This window comes from Oncorhynchus nerka, linkage group LG28 (assembly GCF_034236695.1).
Source record: "Oncorhynchus nerka isolate Pitt River linkage group LG28, Oner_Uvic_2.0, whole genome shotgun sequence".
Lineage (NCBI taxonomy): Eukaryota > Metazoa > Chordata > Actinopteri > Salmoniformes > Salmonidae > Oncorhynchus > Oncorhynchus nerka.
The window spans coordinates 12,868,774-12,892,898 of NC_088423.1; positions in this window are offsets into that span (position 1 = coordinate 12,868,774).

Below are 24,125 nucleotides of genomic sequence, written 5' to 3' on the forward strand. Positions count from 1 at the left end.
AGCTCTACCAACTATACCCACTGCTGCCTAACGTTAATGTTGAAAGGACTACCAAACACAGAACCAGGGTAATACTCCCAGTTAGTGCTGATTCACCCAGCTGGCATTTGGCATAGCACTACATACTGAGATGGAACTGGATCCGCTGAGGAGAAGATTTAAGACCTTGGAGCCTGATGGTGGTCAACTGTGCCAACCCTGGGGACTGTGTTCCCACTGGTGTTAGAGGTTTTATGGAGTGTGTAGGTCAACGTGTAGGTCAACTCGAGTCATCCATTGTGTAAATTCTTACTGGATGCATGTGATATGACCGATACGATCTGAGGTTGTTTTGGAATGTGTGTAATATTTGGGATATGATCTGGATGCGGTTGAAGTGTGTGTGCGTCAGCGCTGCGTGCTTGTGTGTGTGTGTGTGTGTGTGTGTGAGTTCTGGAGCTGTTACCTTGCCTTGCAACAGAGTGCCTGGTTGGTCCCGAGTTTTATATAAATATATGTCCTCTCAACTAGTGTCTCCAGGCAGACTTGAACAGCTTGGCACTGTCAGCCCCCTTTCCCAGTTACTGTGCACACACACACACACACACACACACACACACACACACACACACACACACACACACACACACACACACACACACACACTTGTGAAAACCATTCCTCCCCTCACCTCCTCTTATTCCTCCCCTCATTCCCACCCTCACCTCCCCCAATTCCTCCCCTCATTCCTCCCCTCACCTCCCCTCATTCCTCCCCTCTTCTCGCCCAAGTCCCCCATTCCTCTCCACGCTCAGTGTGTTCTTTCCATTGATTGTCTCCAGCCAATATAAAATATTAGCCATCATAGCCATCATACCCCACCCTCCCTGGCCCCTCCCCAAACTGCTCTCCTGCCACAGACCATCTCAGGGCAATGTGCCTCTTATCGTCATCAATGCCCTCACAGTGTTACATTCTATGCCCCCTCCCCAACGCTCTCTGTCTATGTCAAACTAACATGGCTGGTCTACGTCTGGCATGGTGTCCCACCCTACCAGCCCCTACTTGTGTGTGTGTGTGTGTGTGTGTGTGTGTGTGTGTGTGTGTGTGCGCGTGTGTGCGTGTGTGTGTTTGTTTGCCCTCTGGCCAATGACAAGCTTCCTCTTTCCAGTGCTGACAAGACAACGGAACAACTAATGAGGATGAGACCCAGTTCCCTCATGGCTTATCAATATTTCATAAACACACACACACACACCCTTCTCCGATCCACCTAAGAAATAGTCAGATTTCTCAAAATGCCAACACGGCTACCAACGATCCCTGGCATAGGATCTAATTATACATGGACAGTACACTCATTATGGAAACTTATCTGTGTGTCACTTTCAGTCAATATGAAATATTTTCAGACTTCGATTAATTTTGTCAGTGCTGTTGTGATCTCACTGTTTCCTGTAAGTCAGCACTTTCTAGTATTGTGTGTATGTGGGACTGAGAGAAAAAACAGGAGGGAGCGAAAGAGAGAGAAGCAAAAGAGAGAGAGAAAGAGAGAGAGAAATGGAGAGAGAGCGTTGATGCCAGGGAATGACTATGTAACAAATGTTTGTGTGTGTGTGTTTCTGGCAGCCGTATGCCCTGCTCAGAGTTGTTTTGGCACGGGGCTAAGAGCTGTAACTGCTGCCACAAGTTGGCACAGCCTTGCACCGGGACACAGTCCTCAGGTGCCAGGGTGGGTGTGTGTATATTTGTGTGTGGGCGCCAGGGTGGGCTTGTTCCAGGATAAGGGGGGTGGAAGGGAACAGCCTTGTAACAGTCTCTCTCTCTCTCTCTCTCTCTCTCTCTCTCGGGAGTAAAAGAGAAAAACATTTAGTTCAAAATTCAAAATGGACTTATCAAATATGTCATGTCTGCTTTTAACTCATCCTCCTCTCCTCCTGTGTTTGTGTGTTTGAGTGAGTGAGTGTGTTTGAGTGTGTGTCTTTGTGTGTTCTAGGGGTGGAGAGATTCTATCATTTAAAAATATGATGTATCAACAGAACAGAATGATTGATGAGGGACAAAGTGTTGAGCGGTTGACGGGATGAAATACTGGAGAGCTATCAGCACGCAGATGCAAACACACACACACACACACACACACACACACACACACACACACACACACACAGTTTCCATGGCGACATATGGGTGGCCATGCTGGATAAGTAGAGAGTCACTTGCAGCATCTCCTTTGTCCATCTCTCCATCTCTCTCCTTTAGTGATGACAACAGAGGGACACACACACACACAACAAACACCTTCAACTACACCGTACCTCCTAAAACACATACAGTTCCTTCCGAGTCGAGACTAGCAGCCCTTATTCTTACTCCCTTGGAGGCTAATCCTGACTTGTACAAGCTTAACTTGAATGTCAATGGGAGTTTGCATTAAAGATTCAGCCCTTGATAAACATTGTTTTACATTCTGTATGAAAATGACACATTCATCATTTTGGGTTGACTTGTCAGGTTGGTTCTGGTTGAATGGCGCCTCTCCTCCATGACTGTGGCCTTACGGGAAACATGGATGGCGTGACAGATGGAGGGAGGGGTGTGTTTTTGTGATTGTGAAAAGAGGAGCTGTCACATTCTGTTTGTTTTTCATCCAGAGATTATCCTCACTTCCTGTGACTCACTTCCTGTCTGTGTGTTGGGCTATGCTTAGAGGAACATACACATGCGCACACACACGCACACACACACTCTGAATGGGAAAACCCCCACAGACACCTGGTATGAAGAGAAGCCTAAGTGAATAACTGACTATTATAAAGTTAGACTCAAGTCCACTTTGGCATTTTCACACATTGATCAACATGTGCTGTGTAACCAGAAAGTATTCAATGCAATTTGGTCAAAAGTTAGGAATGTAGCCAGTAACATTTCATATTAGGATTCCCCAAATCTCTCCGTTGCACTCCTAATAGATGCTGTACTCCGATACTCGTACACGCCGTTGACCTCCTCCTGCATATAACATGTTGCTCATCTTTTTAATAATGACATGCGTTAATCTGTCCATCAGATGCCACACACACACACACACACACACACACACAAAACACAAACACACTATCATCTATCCCGCAGCAACCACAGATACAGAGGCTCCTCCTGTCTTTGCCAAGGCTCTTAAACACATTGAAACCAACCTCTTCTGTCTTCATGACCACCCCCCTCCCCCCTCTCTCTAAATATCTTAGAGACAGGCCTATGACATCCAACCATGCGAGCTGCAGTATCTGAAGGCCTCCTAAAACGTCTGTCCACTTGCTGTGAATTTCAGATCCCACATACAGTGGGATACAGTTTGAGCATACACAGCCCCTAATTCTGTGTGTGTGTGTGTGTGTGTGTGTGTGTGTGTGTGTGTGTGTGTGTGTGTGTGTGTGTGAACAAGATAAATACAGCGGCATGTTGAGAGAGAGAGAGAGAGAGAGAGAGAGAGAGAGAGAGAGAGAGAGAGAGAGAGAAAGAAAGAAAGAGAGAGAGAGAGAGAGAGAGAGAAAGAAAGAAAGAAAGAAAGAAAGAAAGAAAGAAAGAAAGAAAGAAGGAGAGAGTGAGAGAGAGAGAGAAAGAAAGAAGGAGAGAGAGAGAGAGAGAGAGAGAGAGAGAGAGAGAGAAAGAAAGAAAGGAGAGAGTGAGAGAGAGAGAGAAAGAAAGAAAGAAGGAGAGAGAGAGAGAGAGAGAGAGAGAGAGAGAGAAAGAAAGAAAGAAAGAAAGAAAGAAAGGAGAGAGTGAGAGAGCTGCTATGCAACGTTTCCACAACACCCCCACTCTAGTCGAAGAAGAGGTCATAGAACTCAGAGAGAGCAAGCTTCAAGAGGACTACATGGTCCAGAAACTAAAAGAAGATATTCAACAGTTCAGGGAGGAGAGCGGAGCATCTATTTCTAAATTAGAAAGCAGAATGGACAAACTGAGTCAGACAAATTACGACCTCAGAGCTAGAGCAGAAAGGGAGGTACATTGACACCCTCAACCAGCAGCTAGTCATTATGTCCTCTGTATCTAGAGAACATGTCTACCAGCTTGGTACAACTGAGAGTACAATGCAGCTACTCCGTCAGACCAGGATTGACACCCCTGACAATATCATCATCCACACTGGCACAAACAACCTTCATGCTAAAGGTGAAAATGTATCTGGGGCAGTGAGAAGATTGTTGTTCCCAACAATCAATTAAACAAAATAAATCAACAGATCAACTGTGGACTGTGCTTCACTGCTCAACGTCAGAACGGCTCACCACCGCACTCTGACATGTCAACATTTATATGATAATGTACATCTTGATCAGGACAGTATCAGAACTTTTGCTATGGACCTAAAGGATGCAGCACTTGGCAGGGACCCTCACCCCAGCAGCAGAGACCCCCCGCTCCCCGTTCTGAAACAACAGTACCCCCACCGTCGCCAGGAGAGAAGAGCCAGACACGGCTTGTTACAGCACAACACTACAAGACCAGACCCAACACAGCACAGATTTACCAGACCAGACCTGCCTCAGGACAGCACGACCAGACCCGGGCCATCACAACACAGCTCTACTAGACCCGGGCCATCACAACACAGCTCTACTAGACCCGGGCCATCACAACACAGCTCTACTAGACCCGGCCCATCACAGCTCTACTAGACCCGGGCCATCACAACACAGCTCTACTAGACCCGGCCCATCACAGCTCTACTAGACCTGGGCCATCACAACACAGCTCTACTAGACCCGGGCCATCACAACACAGCTCTACTAGACCCGGGCCATCACAACACAGCTCTACTAGACCCGGGCCATCACAACACAGCTCTACTAGACCCGGGCCATCACAACACAGCTCTACTAGACCCGGCCCATCACAGCTCTACTAGACCTGGGCCATCACAACACAGCTCTACTAGACCCGGGCCATCACAACACAGCTCTACTAGACCCGGGCCATCACAACACAGCTCTACTAGACCCGGGCCATCACAACACAGCTCTACTAGACCCGGCCCATCACAGCTCTACTAGACCTGGGCCATCACAACACAGCTCTACTAGACCCGGGCCATCACAACACAGCTCTACTAGACCCGGCCCATCACAGCTCTACTAGACCTGGGCCATCACAACACAGCTCTACTAGACCCGGCCCATCACAACACAGCTCTACTAGACCCGGGCCATCACAACACAGCTCTACTAGACCCGGGCCATCACAACACAGCTCTACTAGACCCGGGCCATCACAACACAGCTCTACTAGACCCGGCCCATCACAGCTCTACTAGACCTGGGCCATCACAACACAGCTCTACTAGACCCGGGCCATCACAACACAGCTCTACTAGACCCGGGCCATCACAACACAGCTCTACTAGACCCGGGCCATCACAACACAGCTCTACTAGACCCGGCCCATCACAGCTCTACTAGACCTGGGCCATCACAACACAGCTCTACTAGACCCGGGCCATCACAACACAGCTCTACTAGACCCGGCCCATCACAGCTCTACTAGACCTGGGCCATCACAACACAGCTCTACTAGACCCGGGCCGTCACAACACAGCTCTACTAGACCCGGGCCATCACAACACAGCTCTACTAGACCCGGCCCATCACAGCTCTACTAGACCTGGGCCATCACAACACAGCTCTACTAGACCCGGGCCATCACAACACAGCTCTACTAGACCCGGCCCATCACAGCTCTACTAGACCTGGGCCATCACAACACAGCTCTACTAGACCCGGCCCATCACAACACAGCTCTACTAGACCCGGGCCATCACAACACAGCTCTACTAGACCCGGGCCATCACAACACAGCTCTCCTAGACCCGGGCCATCACAACACAGCTCTACTAGACCCGGCCCATCACAGCTCTACTAGACCTGGGCCATCACAACACAGCTCTACTAGACCCGGGCCATCACAACACAGCTCTACTAGACCCGGGCCATCACAACACAGCTCTACTAGACCCGGGCCATCACAACACAGCTCTACTAGACCCGGCCCATCACAGCTCTACTAGACCTGGGCCATCACAACACAGCTCTACTAGACCCGGGCCATCACAACACAGCTCTACTAGACCCGGCCCATCACAGCTCTACTAGACCTGGGCCATCACAACACAGCTCTACTAGACCCGGCCCATCACAGCTCTACTAGACCCGGGCCATCACAACACAGCTCTACTAGACCCGGGCCATCACAACACAGCTCTACTAGACCCGGCCCATCACAGCTCTACTAGACCTGGGCCATCACAACACAGCTCTACTAGACCCGGGCCATCACAGCTCTACTAGACCCGGGCCATCACAACACAGCTCTACTAGACCTGGCCCATCACAACACAGCTCTACTAGACCCGGCCCATCACAGCTCTACTAGACCTAGGCCATCACAACACAGGCACGACCCATCACAACACAGCACTACTGGACCCGGCCCGGCCCATCACAACACAGCTCTACTGGACCCGGCCCATCACAACACAGCTCTACTGGACCCAGCCCATCACAACACAGCTCTACTAGAACCAGCTCATCACAACACAGCACTGACCATTACGCTAGGGTCAGGCAGAACACTGTCCTTCAGAGAAGTGCACCACATGATGCAGGCCACGCCATCAGCCTACATACGCTAAGGAAACCTCTGGCAAAAGACACCTAGAACTATCAAAGAGGTGCGACAACTATTGCATCTAATATGCAGACTACTGTGCTAGACACACCCTTTAATTCACACACACACACACACACACACACACACACACACACACACACACACACACACACACACACACACACACACACACACACACACACACACACACACACACACACACAGGGGTTGCAGATTGGATTTTACTGTAATTATTAGTTGTGCAATCTTATTCCATTCTTATTCATTTGTTTACAACTATTCTTAATTTCATTGGCACTAGTATTATAATCATAATTATATGTAAAGGTGTGTGTGCATTTATACACTACCGTTCGAAAGTTTGGGGTCACTAAGAAACGTCCTTGTTTATGAAAGAAAAGCTCATTTTTGTCCATTAAAATAACATGTGTGTAGACATTGTTAATGTTGTAAATGACTATTGTAGCTGGAAACTGCAGATTTTTTATGGAATATCTACGTAGGCGTATAGAGGCCCATTATCAGCAACCATCACTCCTGTGTTCCAATGGCATGTTGTGTTAGCTAATCCAAGTTTATCATTTTAAAAGGCTAATTGATAATGAGCCAACTTGATAATTTTTCATCAAAATGTATCATCAAAATTGATAATTTTTCCAACTTAATTGAGGAAAAGAACAATCCGAATTGTATTTTTGATACTGTCGCAAAGCTAACTAAAAAGCAGCATTTCCCAAGAGAAGATAGCTTTCACTTCAGCAGTAATAAATTCATTAACTTCTTTGAGGAAAAGATCATGATCATTATAAAGTCCATTATGGACTCCTCTTTAAATCTGCGTATTCCTCCAAAGCTCAGTTGTCCTGAGTCTGCATAACTCTGCCCAGACCTAGGATCAAGGGAGATATTTAAGTGATTTAGTAATATATCTCTTGACACAATGATGAAAATAATCATGGCCTCTAAACCTTCAAGCTGCATGCTGGACCCTATTCCAACTAATCTACTGAAAGAGCTGCTTCCTGTGCTTGGCCCTCCTATGTTGAACATAATAAACGGCTCTCTAACCACCGGATGTGTACCAAACTCAATAAAAGTGGCAGTAAAAAAGCCCACTTGAAAAAGCCAAACCTAGAAAATATTTAAAAAACTATCGGCCTATATTGAATCTTCCATTCCTCTCAATTTTTTTTGAAAAAGCTGTTGCGCAGCAACTCACTGCCTTCCTGAAGACAAACAATGTATACGAAACGCTTCAGTCTGGTTTTAGACCCCATCAGAGCACTGAGACTGCACTTGTGAAGGTGGTAAATGACCTTTTAATGCCGTCAGACCAAGGCTCTGCATCTGTCCTTGTGCTTCTAGACCTTAGTGCTGCTTTCGATACCATCGATCACCACATTAGTTTAAAAAAAAACGAATGTAGTTTATTTAACTAGGCAAGTCAGTTTAAGAACAAATTCTTATTTTCAATGACGGCCTAGGAACAGTGGGTTAACTGCCTGTTCAGGGGCAGAACGACAGATTTGTACCTTGCCAACGCTCTTAACCACTAGGCTACCCTGCCGCCCCAAGAGAGATTGGAGAGATTGGGAACCCAAATTGGTCTACATGGACAAGTTCTGGCCTGGTTTAGATCTTATCTGTTGGAAAGATATCAGTTTGTCTCTGTGAATGGTTTGTCCTCTGACAAATCAACTGTAAATTTCGGTGTTCCTCAAGGTTCCGTTTTAGGACCACTATTGTTTTCACTATATATTTTACCTCTTGGGGATGTCATTCGAAAACATAATGTTAACCTTCACTGCTACACGGATGACACACAACTGTACATTCCAATGAAACATGGTGAAGCTAGAAGCCTGTGTTTCAGAAATAAGGAAGTGGAAGGCTGCAAACTTTCTACTTTTAAACTCGGACAAAACAGATGCTTGTTCTAGATCCCAAAAAACAAAGACATCTTCTGTTGAATCTGACAATTAATCTAGATGGTTGTACAGTCATCTCAAATAAAACTGTGAAGGACCTCGGCGTTAATCTGGACCCTTATCTCTCTTTTGACGAACATATCAATACTGTTTCAAGGACAGCTTTTTTCCATCTACATAACATTGAAAAAATCAGAAACTTTCTGTCCAAAAATGATGCAGAAAAATTAATCCATGCTTTTGTTACTTCTAGGTTAGAATACTGCAATGCTCTACTTTCTGGCTACCCGGATAAAGCACTAAATAAACTTCAGTTAGTGCTAAATACGGCTGCTAAAATCCTGACTAGAACTCAAAAAATGTTATCATATTACTCCAGTGCTAGCCTCCCTACACTGGCTTCCTGCTTAAAGGCAAGGGCTGATTTCAAGGATTTACTGCTAACCTACAAAGCATTACATGGGCTTGCTCCTACCTATCTTTCCAATTTGGTCCTGCCGTACATACCTACATGTACGCTATGGTCACAAGATGCAGGCCTCCTAATTGTCCCTAGAATTTCTAAGCAAACAGATGGAGGCAGGGCTTTCTCCTATAGAGCTCCATTTTTATGGAATGGTCTGCCTACCCATGTGAGAGACGCAGACTCTGTCTCAACCTTTAAGTCTTTACTGAAGACTCATCTCTTCAGTAGGTCATATGATGAGTGTAGTCTGGCCCAGGAGTGTGAAGGTGAACGGAAAGGTGATCCAACCCTATTACAGGGGCTGAGTCACTGGCTTACTGGTGCTCTTCCATGCCGTCCCTAAGAGGGGTGCGTCACTTGAGTGGGTTGAGTCACTGATGTGATCTTCCTGTCTGGGTTGGCGCCCCCCCTTGGGTTGTGCTGTGGCGGAGATCTTTGTGGGCTATACTCGGCCTTGTCTCAGGATGGTAAGTTGGTGGTTGAAGATATCCCTCTTGTGGTCTGTGCTTTGGCAAAGTGGGTGGGGTTATATCCTGCCTGTTTTGCCCTGTCCGGGGGTATCGTCGGACGGAGCCACAGTGTCTCCTGACCCCTCCTGTCTTAGACTCCAGTATTTATGCTGCAGTAGTTTGTGTCTGAGGGCTAGGGTCAGTCTGTTATATCTGGAGTATTTCTCCTGTCTTATCCGGTGTCCTGTGTGAATTTAAGTATGCTCTCTCTAATTCTCTCTTTCTTCTTTCCTTCTCTCTCTCTGAGGACTTGAGCCCTAGGACCAGGCCTCAGGACTACCTGGCATGATGACTCCTTGTTGTCCCCAGTCCACCTGGCCATGCTGCTACTCCAGTTTCAACTATTCTGCCTGCGGTTATGGAACCCTGACCTGTTCACCAGACGTGCTACCTGTCCCAGACCTGCTGTTTTCAACTCTCTAGAGACAGCAGGAGCGGTAGAGATACTCTCAATGATCGGCTATGAAAAGCCAACTGACATTTACCCCTGAGGTGCTGACTTGTTAAACCCTCGACAACTACTGTGATTATTATTATTTGACCATGCTGGTCATTTATGAACATTTGAACATCTTGGCCATGTTCTGTTATAATCTCCACCCGGCACAGCCAGAAGAGGACTGGCCACCCCTCATAGCCTGGTTCCTCTCTCGGTTTCTTCCTAGGTTTTGGCTATTCTAGGGAGTTTTTCCTAGCCACCGTGCTTCTACACCTGCATTGCTTGCTGTTTGGGGTTTTAGGCTGGGTTTCTGTACAGCACTTTTACTTATCAGCTGATGTAATAAGGGCAATATAAATACATTAGATTTGATTTTAGAAAACCCTTTTGCAATTATGTTAGCACAGCTGAAAACTGTTGTTCAGTAAAACTGGCCTTCTTTAGACTAGTTGAGTATCTGGCGCATCAGCATTTGTGGATTACAGGCTCAAAATGGCCAGAAACAAATAACTTTCTTCTGAACCTCATCAGTCTATTCTTGTTCTGAGAAATGAAGGCCATTTCATGTGAGAAATATGCGCGAATACACGTGTAATATGCGTGAATACGTGTCACCTCCTTGATCTGCGCGTAATGACACTCACCTGCACTCCATCACCTCCTTGATCTGCGCGTAATGACACTCACCTTTACTCCATCACCTCCTTGATCTGCGCGTAATGACACTCACCGGCACTCCATCACCTCCTTGATCTGCGCGTAATGACACTCACCTTTACTCCATCACCTCCTTGATCTGCGCGTAATGACACTCACCTGCACTCCATCACCTCCTTGATCTGTGACTAATGACACTCACCTGAACTCCATCACCTCCTTGATCTGCGCGTAATGACACTCACCTGCACTCCATCACCTCCTTGATCTGTGCATAATGACACTCACCTGCACTCCATCACCACCTTGATCTGCGCGTAATGACACTCACCTGCACTCCATCAACACCTTGATCTCCACGTAATGACACTCACCTGCACTCCATCACCTCCTTGATCTGCACGTAATGACACTCACCTGCACTCCATCACCTCCTTGATCTGCACGTAATGACACTCACCTGCACTCCATCACCTCCTTGATCTGCGCGTAATGACACTCACCTGCACTCCATCACCTCCTTGATCTGCGCGTAATGACACTCACCTGCACTCCATCACCTCCTTGATCTGCGCGTAATGACACTCACCTGCACTCCATCACCTCCTTGATCTGCGCGTAATGACACTCACCTGCACTCCATCACCTCCTTGATCTGCGCGTAATGACACTCACCTGCACTCCATCACCTCCTTGATCTGTGCCTAATGACACTCACCTGAACTCCATCACCTCCTTGATCTGCGCGTAATGACACTCACCTGCACTCCATCACCTCCTTGATCTCTGCATAATGACACTCACCTGCACTCCATCACCACCTTGATCTGCGCGTAATGACACTCACCTGCACTCCATCACCACCTTGATCTCCACGTAATGACACTCACCTGCACTCCATCACCTCCTTGATCTGCGCGTAATGACACTCACCTTTACTCCATCACCTCCTTGATCTGCGCGTAATGTAATGACACTCACCTGCACTCCATCACCTCCTTGATCTGTGCCTAATGACACTCACCTGAACTCCATCACCTCCTTGATCTGCGCGTAATGACACTCACCTGCACTCCATCACCTCCTTGATCTGTGCATAATGACACTCACCTGCACTCCATCACCACCTTGATCTGCGCGTAATGACACTCACCTGCAATCCATCACCACCTTGATCTCCACGTAATGACACTCACCTGCACTCTATCACCTCCTTGATCTGCGCGTAATGACACTCACCTTTACTCCATCACCGCCTTGATCTGCGCGTAATGACACTCACCTGCACTCCATCACCTCCTTGATCTGCGCGTAATGACACTCACCTTTACTCCATCACCTCCTTGATCTGCGCGTAATGACACTCACCTTTACTCCATCACCTCCTTGATCTGCGCGTAATGACACTCAACTGCACTCCATCACCTCCTTGATCTGCACGTAATGACACTCACCTGCACCCCATCACCTCCTTGATCTGCGCGTAATGACACTCACCTTTACTCCGTCACCTCCTTGATCTGCGCGTAATGACACTCACCTGCACTCCATCACCTCCTTGATCTGCGCGTAATGACACTCACCTGCACTCCATCACCTCCTTGATCTGCGCGTAATGACACTCACCTGCACTCCATCACCTCCTTGATCTGCGCGTAATGACACTCACCTGCACTCCATCACCTCCTTGATCTGCGCGTAATGACACTCACCTGCACTCCATCACCTCCTTGATCTGCGCGTAATGACACTCACCTGCACTCCATCACCTCCTTGATCTGCGCGTAATGACACTCACCTGCACTCCATCACCTCCTTGATCTGCGCGTAATGACACTCACCTTTACTCCATCACCTCCTTGATCTGCGCGTAATGACACTCACCTGGACACCATCACCTCCTTGATCTGCACGTAATGACACTCACCTTTACTACATCACCTCCTTGATTTGCTGCCCTTTATGTCACTCCCTTTGGTTTCCTCCCCAGTCGTCATTGTTGCTGTTTCATGTCGGTGCGCTCTTTGTGTTTCTTGTTTTGTTCTGTCCGTTTATTAAATGTATTCACTCCCTGGACTTGCTTCCCGACTCTCAGCGTACATCGTGACATCTACACTGTATTTCTGATCAATTTGATGTTCTTTTAAGAATTTTCTTTTCTTTCAAAAACAAGGACATTTCTGAGTGAAATGTTTGAATGGTTGTGTATATATATATATATATATATATATATATATACAACAAAATGTAAATGTACTTTACTCAAACCAGATTTTCACAATCTCCATTCAGAAATCATTACAGTTCAGGAAGAGTGTAAAGTGCTTATTTGTGGAGATTTCAAAGCAAGAACAGGTTCTGAACCTGACTACACTGATGTGGGAGGCAACCACCACATATTTGGACAACCCTCCTTGTACAGTAGCCCTATTATAAACAATAGAAACAGCCGTGACTGAACAAAAACGGGCTTCTGTCGAGCCTTAGGCCTGTACACACTTAATGGTAGAATCAGAGGGGACTCTTTAGGTCAGTTTACTTACTGCTCAGCTCTTGAGACAAGTGTAGTCGATTATGCCATTACTGACATCGACCCCTCCTCCATTAGTGCATTCACTGTCAGACCACAGACACCATTGTCCGATCACAGTCAGAGCAATGTGTTTCTGAAGAAATTTACCGGCAATATTCATTAAAAAAAACAGCCCAATAAACTCTACAACATAAACCAATCGTACAGATGGGCTCCAAACAGTGCAGAGATTCATTGAACTGAAATGAAATTATGAACTCTACAGTTCTTCAATAACTCACAATACCAAAACATTAAAGAAGGTGTCAATTCGGCTACTCAAAACATCAATTGCATATTCCAAAAAGCAGCATCAAAATCAAATTTGAGAAAGCCAAAGAAATGCAACATCAGAAACAAAAAACGAAATGTTCTGAAAAAATGGTTTGGTAACGAATGTAAAACAATTAGAAAACAGCTAAGTAAAAATGTCAAATGAAAAACATAAGCAGCAAAACAACAAAGAGCTAAGTTATGAATACTTTGAATCTCTGAAACAGTATAAACATACACTGAAATGCAAAATATTGAATTATACCAATAAGACACTTGATGAAATTGAAAACACAATTGACCAAAATCAGTTCTGGGACATGTGGAACAATTTAAGCACAACAAAGACGCAACAATTAACCATACAAGATGAAGGAATTTGGAAAACGTATTTTGATAATCGATATAAAAACATCCCATAATAAGACTTACAACATAACCAATTAGAAATTCAAGAAAAATTGGACATCCTTGAATCAGTCATTAGAAACAACCAAAATCCATTAGATCACCCAATAACCCAGCAAGAATTAAATGAAAAGCTCAAATCTATGAACCAAAGAAGGCTTGTGGTCTAGAAAACATCAGAAATTAAATGCTGAAAAACAGTACACCTGAGTTGCAAAATGCTGTGCTGAAATTGTTCAACACGGTATTGACTTCTGGCTGATTTCCTGATGTCTGGAACCAGAGGCTCATCTCTGGAGACAAATCAGACCCCAATAATTACAGAGGAATTTGTGTAAACAGCAACTTGAGAAAGGTTTTCTGTAGCATTTTGAATTACATAATTCAAAAAGTTCTTCAAGAAGAAAATGTATTAAGTCAATTTCAAATTGCCTTTCTCCCCAAACATCACACTGCTGACCATATATACACCTTACACACAATTATTAATAAACACATCCACCAAGAAAAAGAGGGCAAAATCTTTGCTTGCGTTATTGACTTTAAAAAAGCATTAGATTATATTTGGCAAGAAGGGCTATTCTTCCAAATTCTCCAAACTGGGCTTCGTGGTACGGTGCATGACTCAATACAATGTATGTACTCAGAAAACAAGTGTGCAATAAAAATCTAAAACCAAAGAACAATTATTTTCACAACATCGAGGTATGAGACAAGGCTGCAGTTTGAGTCCAAACCTTTTCTACATTTATATCAATGAATTAGCAGTAATGTTGGACCATTCTCCAGCCCCAGGACTCACACTATTTGACATAGAGGTAAAATACCTGCTATATGCTGATGATTTGGTTCTTCTATCACCATCCAAAGAAGGTCTTCAACAGAACCTTAACATTCTAGAGAAGTATTGCCATAATTGGGCCCTGGCATTGAATTTTTTTAAAATAAAAACGAAAATCATGATTTTCCACAAATGACATATGTCAGAAACGCAAATATAAATTCACCCTGAACAACACCATAATTGAACACACTAAAAATTACTCATACCTTGGTCTGACCATATATGCAGTGGGAAACTTTAATATGACAGTGAATGCACTCAAAGAAAAAGCTGTCAGAGCTTAAATGAAATGATTCAAAATCTACATCCTAATTAGAATTTGGGCCAAAATATTTGACAGTGTAATCCTACCAATAGCTCTTTACAGAAGTGAGGTTTGTGGGCTACTCAATAAACTGGACTTTAAAATGTGGAACAAACATCCAATTGAAGCCCTACATGCAGAATTCTGTCAAAGTTTTTCAAGCCCAAAGAAATACACCAACTATTTACAACATTGGAAAAAAGAAGCAATATCCCAAAGCCGACTAAATTGCTATCTGCTCTAAACAGATAATATGAATTGGCTGATTATCTCTACTCTGTCAGATCCTTACCAGGTACAGGCTGAGTGACCACCAATTGGCAATAGAAACTGGCAGACATAAAAAGACATGGCCACCCAAAGAGGAGTGTGTATGTGGTCACTGCACGACAGGGGAAGTAGAAACAGAGATGCACTTTCTCCTTTACTGTGATAAATATTCCTCATCAAGAGATGAATTATTCACAGAAATGATCAAATCAAATCAAATCAAATGTATTTATATAGCCCTTCGTACATCAGCTGATATCTCAAAGTGCCTTACAGAAACCCAGCCACCCCAAACAGCAAGCAATGCAGGTGTAGAAGCACAGTGGCTAGGAAAAACTCCCCTAGAAAGGCCAAAACCTAGGAAGAAACCTAAAGAGGAACCAGGCTATGTGGGGTGGCCAATCCTCTTCTGGCTGTGCCAGGTGGAGATTATAACAGAACATGGCCAAGATGTTAAAACGTTCATAAATGACCAGCAGGGTTACATAATAATAATCACAGGCAGAACAGTTGAAACTGGAGCAGCAGCACAGCCAGGTGGACTGGGGACAGCAAGGAGTTATCATGCCAGGTACAGTGCCTTGTGAAAGTATTCGGCCCCCTTGAACTTTGCGACCTTTTGCCACATTTCAGGCTTCAAACATAAAGATATAAAACTGTATTTTTTGTGAAGAATCAACAACAAGTGGGACACAATCATGAAGTGGAACGACATTTATTGGATATTTCAAACTTTTTTAACAAATCAAAAACTGAAAAATTGGGCGTGCAAAATTATTCAGCCCCCTTAAGTTAATACTTTGTAGCGCCACCTTTTGCTGCGATTACAGCTGTAAGTCGCTTGGGGTATGTCTCTATCAGTTTTGCATATCGAGAGACTGAAATTTTTTCCCATTCCTCCTTGCAAAACAGCTCGAGCTCAGTGAGGTTGGATGGAGAGCATTTGTGAACAGCAGTTTTCAGTTCTTTCCACAGATTCAGGTCTGGACTTTGACTTGGCCATTCTAACACCTGGATATGTTTATTTTTGAACCATTCCATTGTAGATTTTGCTTTATGTTTTGGATCATTGTCTTGTTGGAAGACAAATCTCCGTCCCAGTCTCAGGTCTTTTGCAGACTCCATCAGGTTTTCTTCCAGAATGGTCCTGTATTTGGCTCCATCCATCTTCCCATCAATTTTAACCATCTTCCCTGTCCCTGCTGAAGAAAAGCAGGCCCAAACCATGATGCTGCCACCACCATGTTTGACAGTGGGGATGAGTTGTGTTTCTTTTACGCCAAACATAACGTTTTGCATTGTTGCCAAAAAGTTCAATTTTGGTTTCATCTGACCAGAGCACCTTCTTCCACATGTTTGGTGTGTCTCCCAGGTGGCTTGTGGCAAACTTTAAACGACACTTTTTATGGATATCTTTAAGAAATGGCTTTCTTCTTGCCACTCTTCCATAAAGGCCAGATTTGTGCAATATACGACTGATTGTTGTCCTATGGACAGAGTCTCCCACCTCAGCTGTAGATCTCTGCAGTTCATCCAGAGTGATCATGGGCCTCTTGGCTGCATCTCTGATCAATCTTCTCCTTGTATGAGCTGAAAGTTTAGAGGGACGGCCAGTTCTTGGTAGATTTGCAGTGGTCTGATACTCCTTCCATTTCAATATTATCGCTTGCACAGTGCTCCTTGGGATGTTTAAAGCTTGGGAAATCTTTTTGTATCCAAATCCGGCTTTAAACTTCTTCACAACAGTATCTCGGACCTGCCTGGTGTGTTCCTTGTTCTTCATGATGCTCTCTGCGCTTTTAACGGACCTCTGAGACTATCACAGTGCAGGTGCATTTATACGGAGACTTGATTACACACAGGTGGATTGTATTTATCATCATTAGTCATTTAGGTCAACATTGGATCATTCAGAGATCCTCACTGAACTTCTGGAGAGAGTTTGCTGCACTGAAAGTAAAGGGGCTGAATAATTTTGCACGCCCAATTTTTCAGTTTTTGATTTGTTAAAAAGGTTTGAAATATCCAATAAGTGTCGTTCCACTTCATGATTGTGTCCCACTTGTTGTTGATTCTTCACAAAAAAATACAGTTTTATATCTTTATGTTTGAAGCCTGAAATGTGGCAAAAGGTCGCAAAGTTCAAGGGGGCCGAATACTTTCGCAAGGCACTGTAGTCCTGAGGCATGGTCCTAGGGCTCAGGTCCTCCAAGAGAGAGAAAGAAAGAGAGAAAGAAAGAGAGAATTAGAGAGAGCATACTTAAATTCACACAGGACACCGGATAGGACAGGAGAAGTACTCCAGATATAACAAACTGACCCTAGCCCCCCCGACATAAACTACTGCAGCATAAATACTGGAGGCTGAGACAGGAGGGGTCAGGAGACACTGTGGCCCCATCCGATGACACCCCCGGACAGGTCCAAACAGGCAGGATATAACCCCACCCACTTTGCCAAAGCACAGCCCCCACACCACTAGAGGGATATCTTCAACCACCAACTTACCATCCTGAGACAAGGCCGAGTATAGCCCACAAAGATCTCCGCCACGGCACAACCCAAGGGGGGGCGCCAACCCAGACAGGAAGATCACATCAGTGACTCAAACCACTCAAGTGACGCACCCCTCCTAGGGACGGCATGAAAGAGCACCAGTAAGCCAGTGACTCAGCCCCTGTAATAGGGTTAGAGGCAGAGAATCCCAGTGGAAAGAGGGGAACCGGCCAGGCAGAGACAGCAAGGGCGGTTCGTTGCTCCAGAGCCTTTCCATTCACCTTCACACTCCTGGGCCAGACTACACTCAATCATAAGACCCACTGAAGAGTGAGAGTCTTCAGTAAAGACTTAAAGGTTGAGACCGAGTTTGGGTCTCTCACATTGGTAGGCAGACTATTCCATAAAAATGGAGCTCTATAGGAGAATGCCCTGCCTCCATCTGTTTGCTTAGAAATTCTAGGGACAATTAGGAGGCCTGCGTCTTGTGACCGTAGCGTACGTGTAAGTATGTACGGCAGGACCAAATCAGAGAGATAGGTAGGAGCAAGCCCATGTAATGCTTTGTAGGTTAGCAGTAAAACCTTGAAATCAGCCCTTGCCTTGACAGGAAGCCAGTGTAGGGAGGCTAGCACTGGAGTAATATGATCACATTTTTTGGTTCTAGTCAGGATTCTAGCATTTTTCCCAAATTATTACTTATTAAACCCAGAGGAAAAACAAAAATTACTCAGGGGCGAAGCAACAACGGCTCCTCTTGAAGCCAAATATGTATTTGCCTGCCATAGCCTGAGGCACACTGAATAATAACATCTGCATAGTAAACAGTAACTTAATTATTATTGGTAATATTGTTATTACTATTATTGTTATTACTATTATTATTGTTGTTGTGATTATTATTCAAAATAGTAATGATATGGGTAGTAGGGGGGATGGTAATGATAGCAGTTTAGTGATGATTATGGTAGTAGTAATAGTAATGATGATGGGAGTTGTAGTACTGATGTAATGGTGAGGATGACAGTTAGGTATGAGTTAGTTATAGTTTAATTTACCATGATTAGCTTTAAATATTTATTATATTTCCACTATTGACTGTTACCATTTTATTGTTGTTATTTTTCTATTTAATTTGAAATTATTATTATTTACTACCATTTTATATTATTATTATTTTATTACAATGTATATTGTATACATTGTTGCTTTGACAATAATAACGCAATGTTCTTTGTGGCAATAAAGCAGCTTGAATTTTAAAATGTGAATTTGAATTTGAAAGAGAGAGAGAGAGAGCGTGAAAGAGAGAGACCCCCCCAGGCTCGTAGAGTTAAAACCTAACAAGTTCTCCAGACCCCCTTGCCAGTCCCGCATCTCTGCCGTCACCTGCAGTGGGGGAAACATTGGTGTCCCCTCCCCCTTTGGCCGCTCAAACATCCCCCTTACCGGCTCAGACAGTGCCTCCTGGACCTCCCCCAGGAATCTCTCCAGCAGCCTAAGAGATACTGTGCCTTGCAAAAGAATCCATCCCCCTTGACGTTTTTCTATTTTGTTGTATTACAACCTGTAATTTAAATTGATTTTTAGTTGGATTCCATGTGATGGACATACACAAAATAGTCCAAATTAGTGTGTGTGAAATGAAAGTGAAATTTAAAAAATTAAGTTTCAAAAAATTCTAAAAAATAAAAAACTGAAACGTGCGTGCATATGTATTCACCCCCTTTGCTATGAAGCCCCTAAATAAGATATGATGCAACCAATTACCTTCAGAAGTCACATAATTAATTAAATAAAGTCTACCTGTGTTCAATCTAAGTGTCAGATGATCTCAGTATATATACACCTGTTCTGAAAAGCCCCAGAGTCTGCAACACCACTTAAGCAAGGGGCACCATCAAGCAAGCAGCCCCACGAAGACCAAGGAGCTCTCCAAACAGATCAGGGACAAAGTTGTGGAGAAGTACAGGGTTGGGTTCTAAAAAAATATCTGAAACTTTGAACATCCCACAGAGCACCATTAAATCCATTATAAAAAATGAAAGAATATGGCACCACAGCAAACCTGCCAACAGAGGGCCGCCCACCAAAACTCACGGACCAGGCAAGGGGGAAATTAATCAGAGAGGCAACAAAGAGACCAACGATAACCCCGAAGGAGCTGCAAAGCTCCACAGCGGAGATTAGAGTATCTATCCATAGGACCACTTTAAGCCATACACTCCACAGAGCTGGGCTTTACAGAAGTGTAGCCAGAAAAAAAAACATTGCTTAACCTCTTGGATTTAGGGGGAGCTATTTGAATTTTGGGCTGAAAAACGTTCCCGTTTTAAACAAGATATTTTGTCACGAAAAGACGCTCGGCTATGCATATAATTGACAGCTTTGGAAAGAAGACACTCTGACGTTTCCAAAACTGCAAAGATATTGTCTGTGAGTGCCACAGAACTGATGTTACATGCGAAACCCAGATAAAAATCCAACCAGGAAGTGCCGCATTTTTTAAAACAGCCTCATGCCAATGACTCCTTATATGGCTGTGAATGAGCTACGAATGAGCTTACGTTTTCCACGTTTTCCCCAAGGTGTCTACAGCATTGTGACGTATTTTTAGGCACGTCTTTTTAGGTGACGTCTTTTGAAGAATGGCTGTAAGGGACCATATATAGCATGTGGTCACATGGTGTCTCCCGCAGAAAATCTCGTGTAAAATACTGAGGTAGCCATTTTTCCAATCGCTTCTTATGAGAAACCAATTGCCTCGACGGATATATTATCGAATATATATGTTAAAAACACCTTGAGGATGGATCCTAAACGTTTACCGTGTTTCTGTCGATATTATGGAGCAAATCTTGAAAAAGGTTTGGCGTTAAAGTTGTAGCATTTTCCGGTCGATTTCTCAGCCATGCATGATGAAGAAACGGGAGCTATTTCGCCTACAAAAATAATATTTTTGGAAAAAAGGAACATTTGCTATCTAACTGGGAGTCTCCTGAGTGAAAGCATCTGAAGTTCTTCAAAGGTAAATGATTTAATTTGGTTGCTTTTCTTATTTTCGTGAAAATGTTGCCTGCTGCCAGCAGAGCCTAGCATAGCATTATGCCATGATAAACTTACACAAATGCTTGTCTAGCGTTGGCTGTAACGCATATTTAGAAAATCTGAGATGACAGTGTTGTTAATAAAAGGCTAAGCTTGTGTTTGAATATATTTATTTCATTTCATTTGCGATTTTCATGAATAGGAAAAGTTTCTAGGGGTATTTATGTCCGTTGCGTTATGCTAATGCATTTGAGGCTATGATTACGCTCCCGGATATGGGTTTGCTCGTCGCAAGAGGTTAAAGAAAAAAAAGCAAACATGTTTGGTGTTCGCCAAAAGGCATGTGGGAGACTCCCCAAACATATGGAAGAAGGTACTCTGGTCAGATGAGACTAAAATTTAACTCTTTTCGCATCAAGGAAAATCCTATGTCTGGCGTAAACCCAACACCTCTCATCGCCCCGAGAACATCATCCCCACAGTGAAGCATGGTGGCGGCAGCATCATGCTGTGGGGATATTTCTCATCGACAGGGACTGGGAAACTGGTCAGAATTGAAGGAATGATGGATGGTGCTAAATACAGGGAAATTCTTGAGGGAAACCTGTTTCAGTCTTCCAGAGATTTGAGACTGGGACAAAGGTTCAACTTCCAGCAGGACAGTGACCCTAAGCATACTGCTAAAGCAACACTCGAGTGGTTTAAGGGGGAACATTTAAGTGTCTTGGAATGGCCTAGTCAAAGCCCAGATCTCAATCCAATTGATAATCTGTGTTATGACTTAAAGATTGCTATACACCAGTGGAACCCATCCAACTTGAAGGAGCTGGAGCAGTTTTGTCTGAAGAATGGGCAAAAATTCCAGTGGCTAGATGTGCCAAGCTTATAGAGACATAGAGACTTGCAGCTGTAATTGCTGCAAAAGGTGGCTCTACAAAGTATTGACTTTGGGGGGGTGAATAGTTATGCGTTCTCAAGTTTTCAGTTTTTTGTGTTATTTGTTGTTTGTTTCACAATAAAAAATATTTTGCATCTTCAAAGTGGTAGGCATGTTGTGTAAATCAAATGATACAAACCCCCCAAAAATCTATTTTAATTTCCAGGTTGTAAGGCAACAAAACTTTCGCAAGCAACTGTATTAGTCCTGTTTGTTGTGCCAGGACTTCTGGGGTTTTCCACCCCTCCTCCCCCAGCAGCCGCAGGTCACCCAGCCTTATTAAACCATCTGTCATCAGCCGCCTCTGCAGGGTGGCTTACTGAACCGATCTCCTAAGGATGGCTCAGTTGTGGAAGACAGGCTCTTCCTACACCCACAGCCCAGGCTCCACACACCTTCTCGTGTGGGCCTTACCAGCTGCCCTCAGCACTGCAGAGTAAAATCAGAGAGACCTGCTGTACTCAGCCTCTCCAGCCTCATGAGGAACAGCTGCCGGTCCAACCTTAATCCGCCAGCTGTCCTCAGCAGGGCATATGCTGGTTCCCTCCAGCCGACATCAGTATGGTACAGAGTCTCTGCACCGCTTTTAGTCCGAATGCAGCCACCCTGCTCTCCAGTTATACCAGGCCCTGTCCTCCTTCGTGGACGGACATATACAACACTGCCACCCTCAGCCAGGGATGACCCGACTAGAAAAAACCTACCAGCTTGCATTGCAGGTCTGCAAGGACAGGAGCCACCTCCACCTCACCAGTCTTGACACCACCGCCTCTGACAGCCCATCCCAGTTCTTCCTGACCCACCTCACCGAGCCCAGGTACACCAACAACATTTTAAGCCCTTCACAACCCCACTTCAAGCAGAGAGGGGCCCCTATCCCTCCATGCCTGACATAACAAAGCTTCGCTCTTGCCCCAGTTCGTTCACCTTAGCTACATACATCTTCAGACTTGTCTCTAGTTCCTGCATATCCTGCCCATCACAGAAACACAATCTGCATACACCGACACTGCTATGCCTGTCAACATACCATGCCTTTCCAGGACATTCCCTGCAGTCTCCTACGTAGCAGGCCCAAAAAAGACTCGGCTAGTGTATATAACTTCCCTGATAGAGGGCATCCTTGTCTAATGCCCTGCCTCACCCAGACCGGCCTACTGAGCCCCCCTCCCTCCTTCTCTTGGTCTAAAGAGACCAGTCCAAAGTTCACATTAGAAACTCTCGACAAGTCAAACATGTCCGAGATTAAGAACAGGGACTTCAGTCTGTTAGCGAAGACCTTGGCAAATATCTTGTAGTCTGCAAAGAGCAATGCCACAGGCCTCCAGTTCTTAAGTTCACACAAGTCCCCTTTCTTGAGAAGGAGTCAGAACCATCCGACGACAGCTCATTGGCGAATCTCCTACCCAGTCTCACTCACATAACACGCAAAGGAAGTCCAGTACAATTATTACCAAGAATGTTTTATTAAACTCCACTGGGAGTCCATCGACCCCCAGTGCATGGCCGGGGGATATCAGGGTTATGGCCTCTGCCAGTTCATGGGACAACAGGGAAATGTCAATTTCATCCTTTTGTGCAAGAGAGAGCTTAGGGAGTTACTCAAACAAAACAACTCCACAGTCTACTCCCACATCTCCCCACCACAGAGGTCACCCGCCCATCCGACAGCCGTAGACAATGCATACCCTTGGCTTCACTGCTCTGTCTTTACAAACCAAAGAAGAAGGAGTTGGGAGCATCTATCTCCTTGAGCATGGAGAACCAAGCTCTTACAAGTGCTCACATTGCTTTAACCTGGAAAAACTGCCCAGGTCCCTACGTAATTCAGCTAAATTAGTCTGGAGGCCTACAATGCATTGCCCCACCATCTCTACCTCAATCTCACTAATACTACGCTCGAGTTCCCCCAATACTCTCCTAGCCTCTGAGGATGAGAGAGCTGTATACTGTTGACAGAAAAAGCCAAATTTGGACTTTTCCCACATCCCACCATTAACTCAGAGACTCATACTCCTCTCTTCGCTGCCCCCACATTTACCAAAAAGTCTGGAAACCTGAGATAAAGGTTGCATCTTGTAAGAGCTTTACATAAAATGTCTAATAGGATGCCTGCCGAGACCCTGGTGAAATAGACAACCGAGCCATGGTTATGTGGTGAACCGAAAAACCCGCCGGGAGAATGGTAGCGTCCAACAGCCTGTTGCTCTGATTCCTGGACATGTAAAACCGATCGAGTCGGGCTGCACTCACCCTAGCCCCAAAGACCTTCACCCATGAACACTTCTTGTTTTGGGATGTC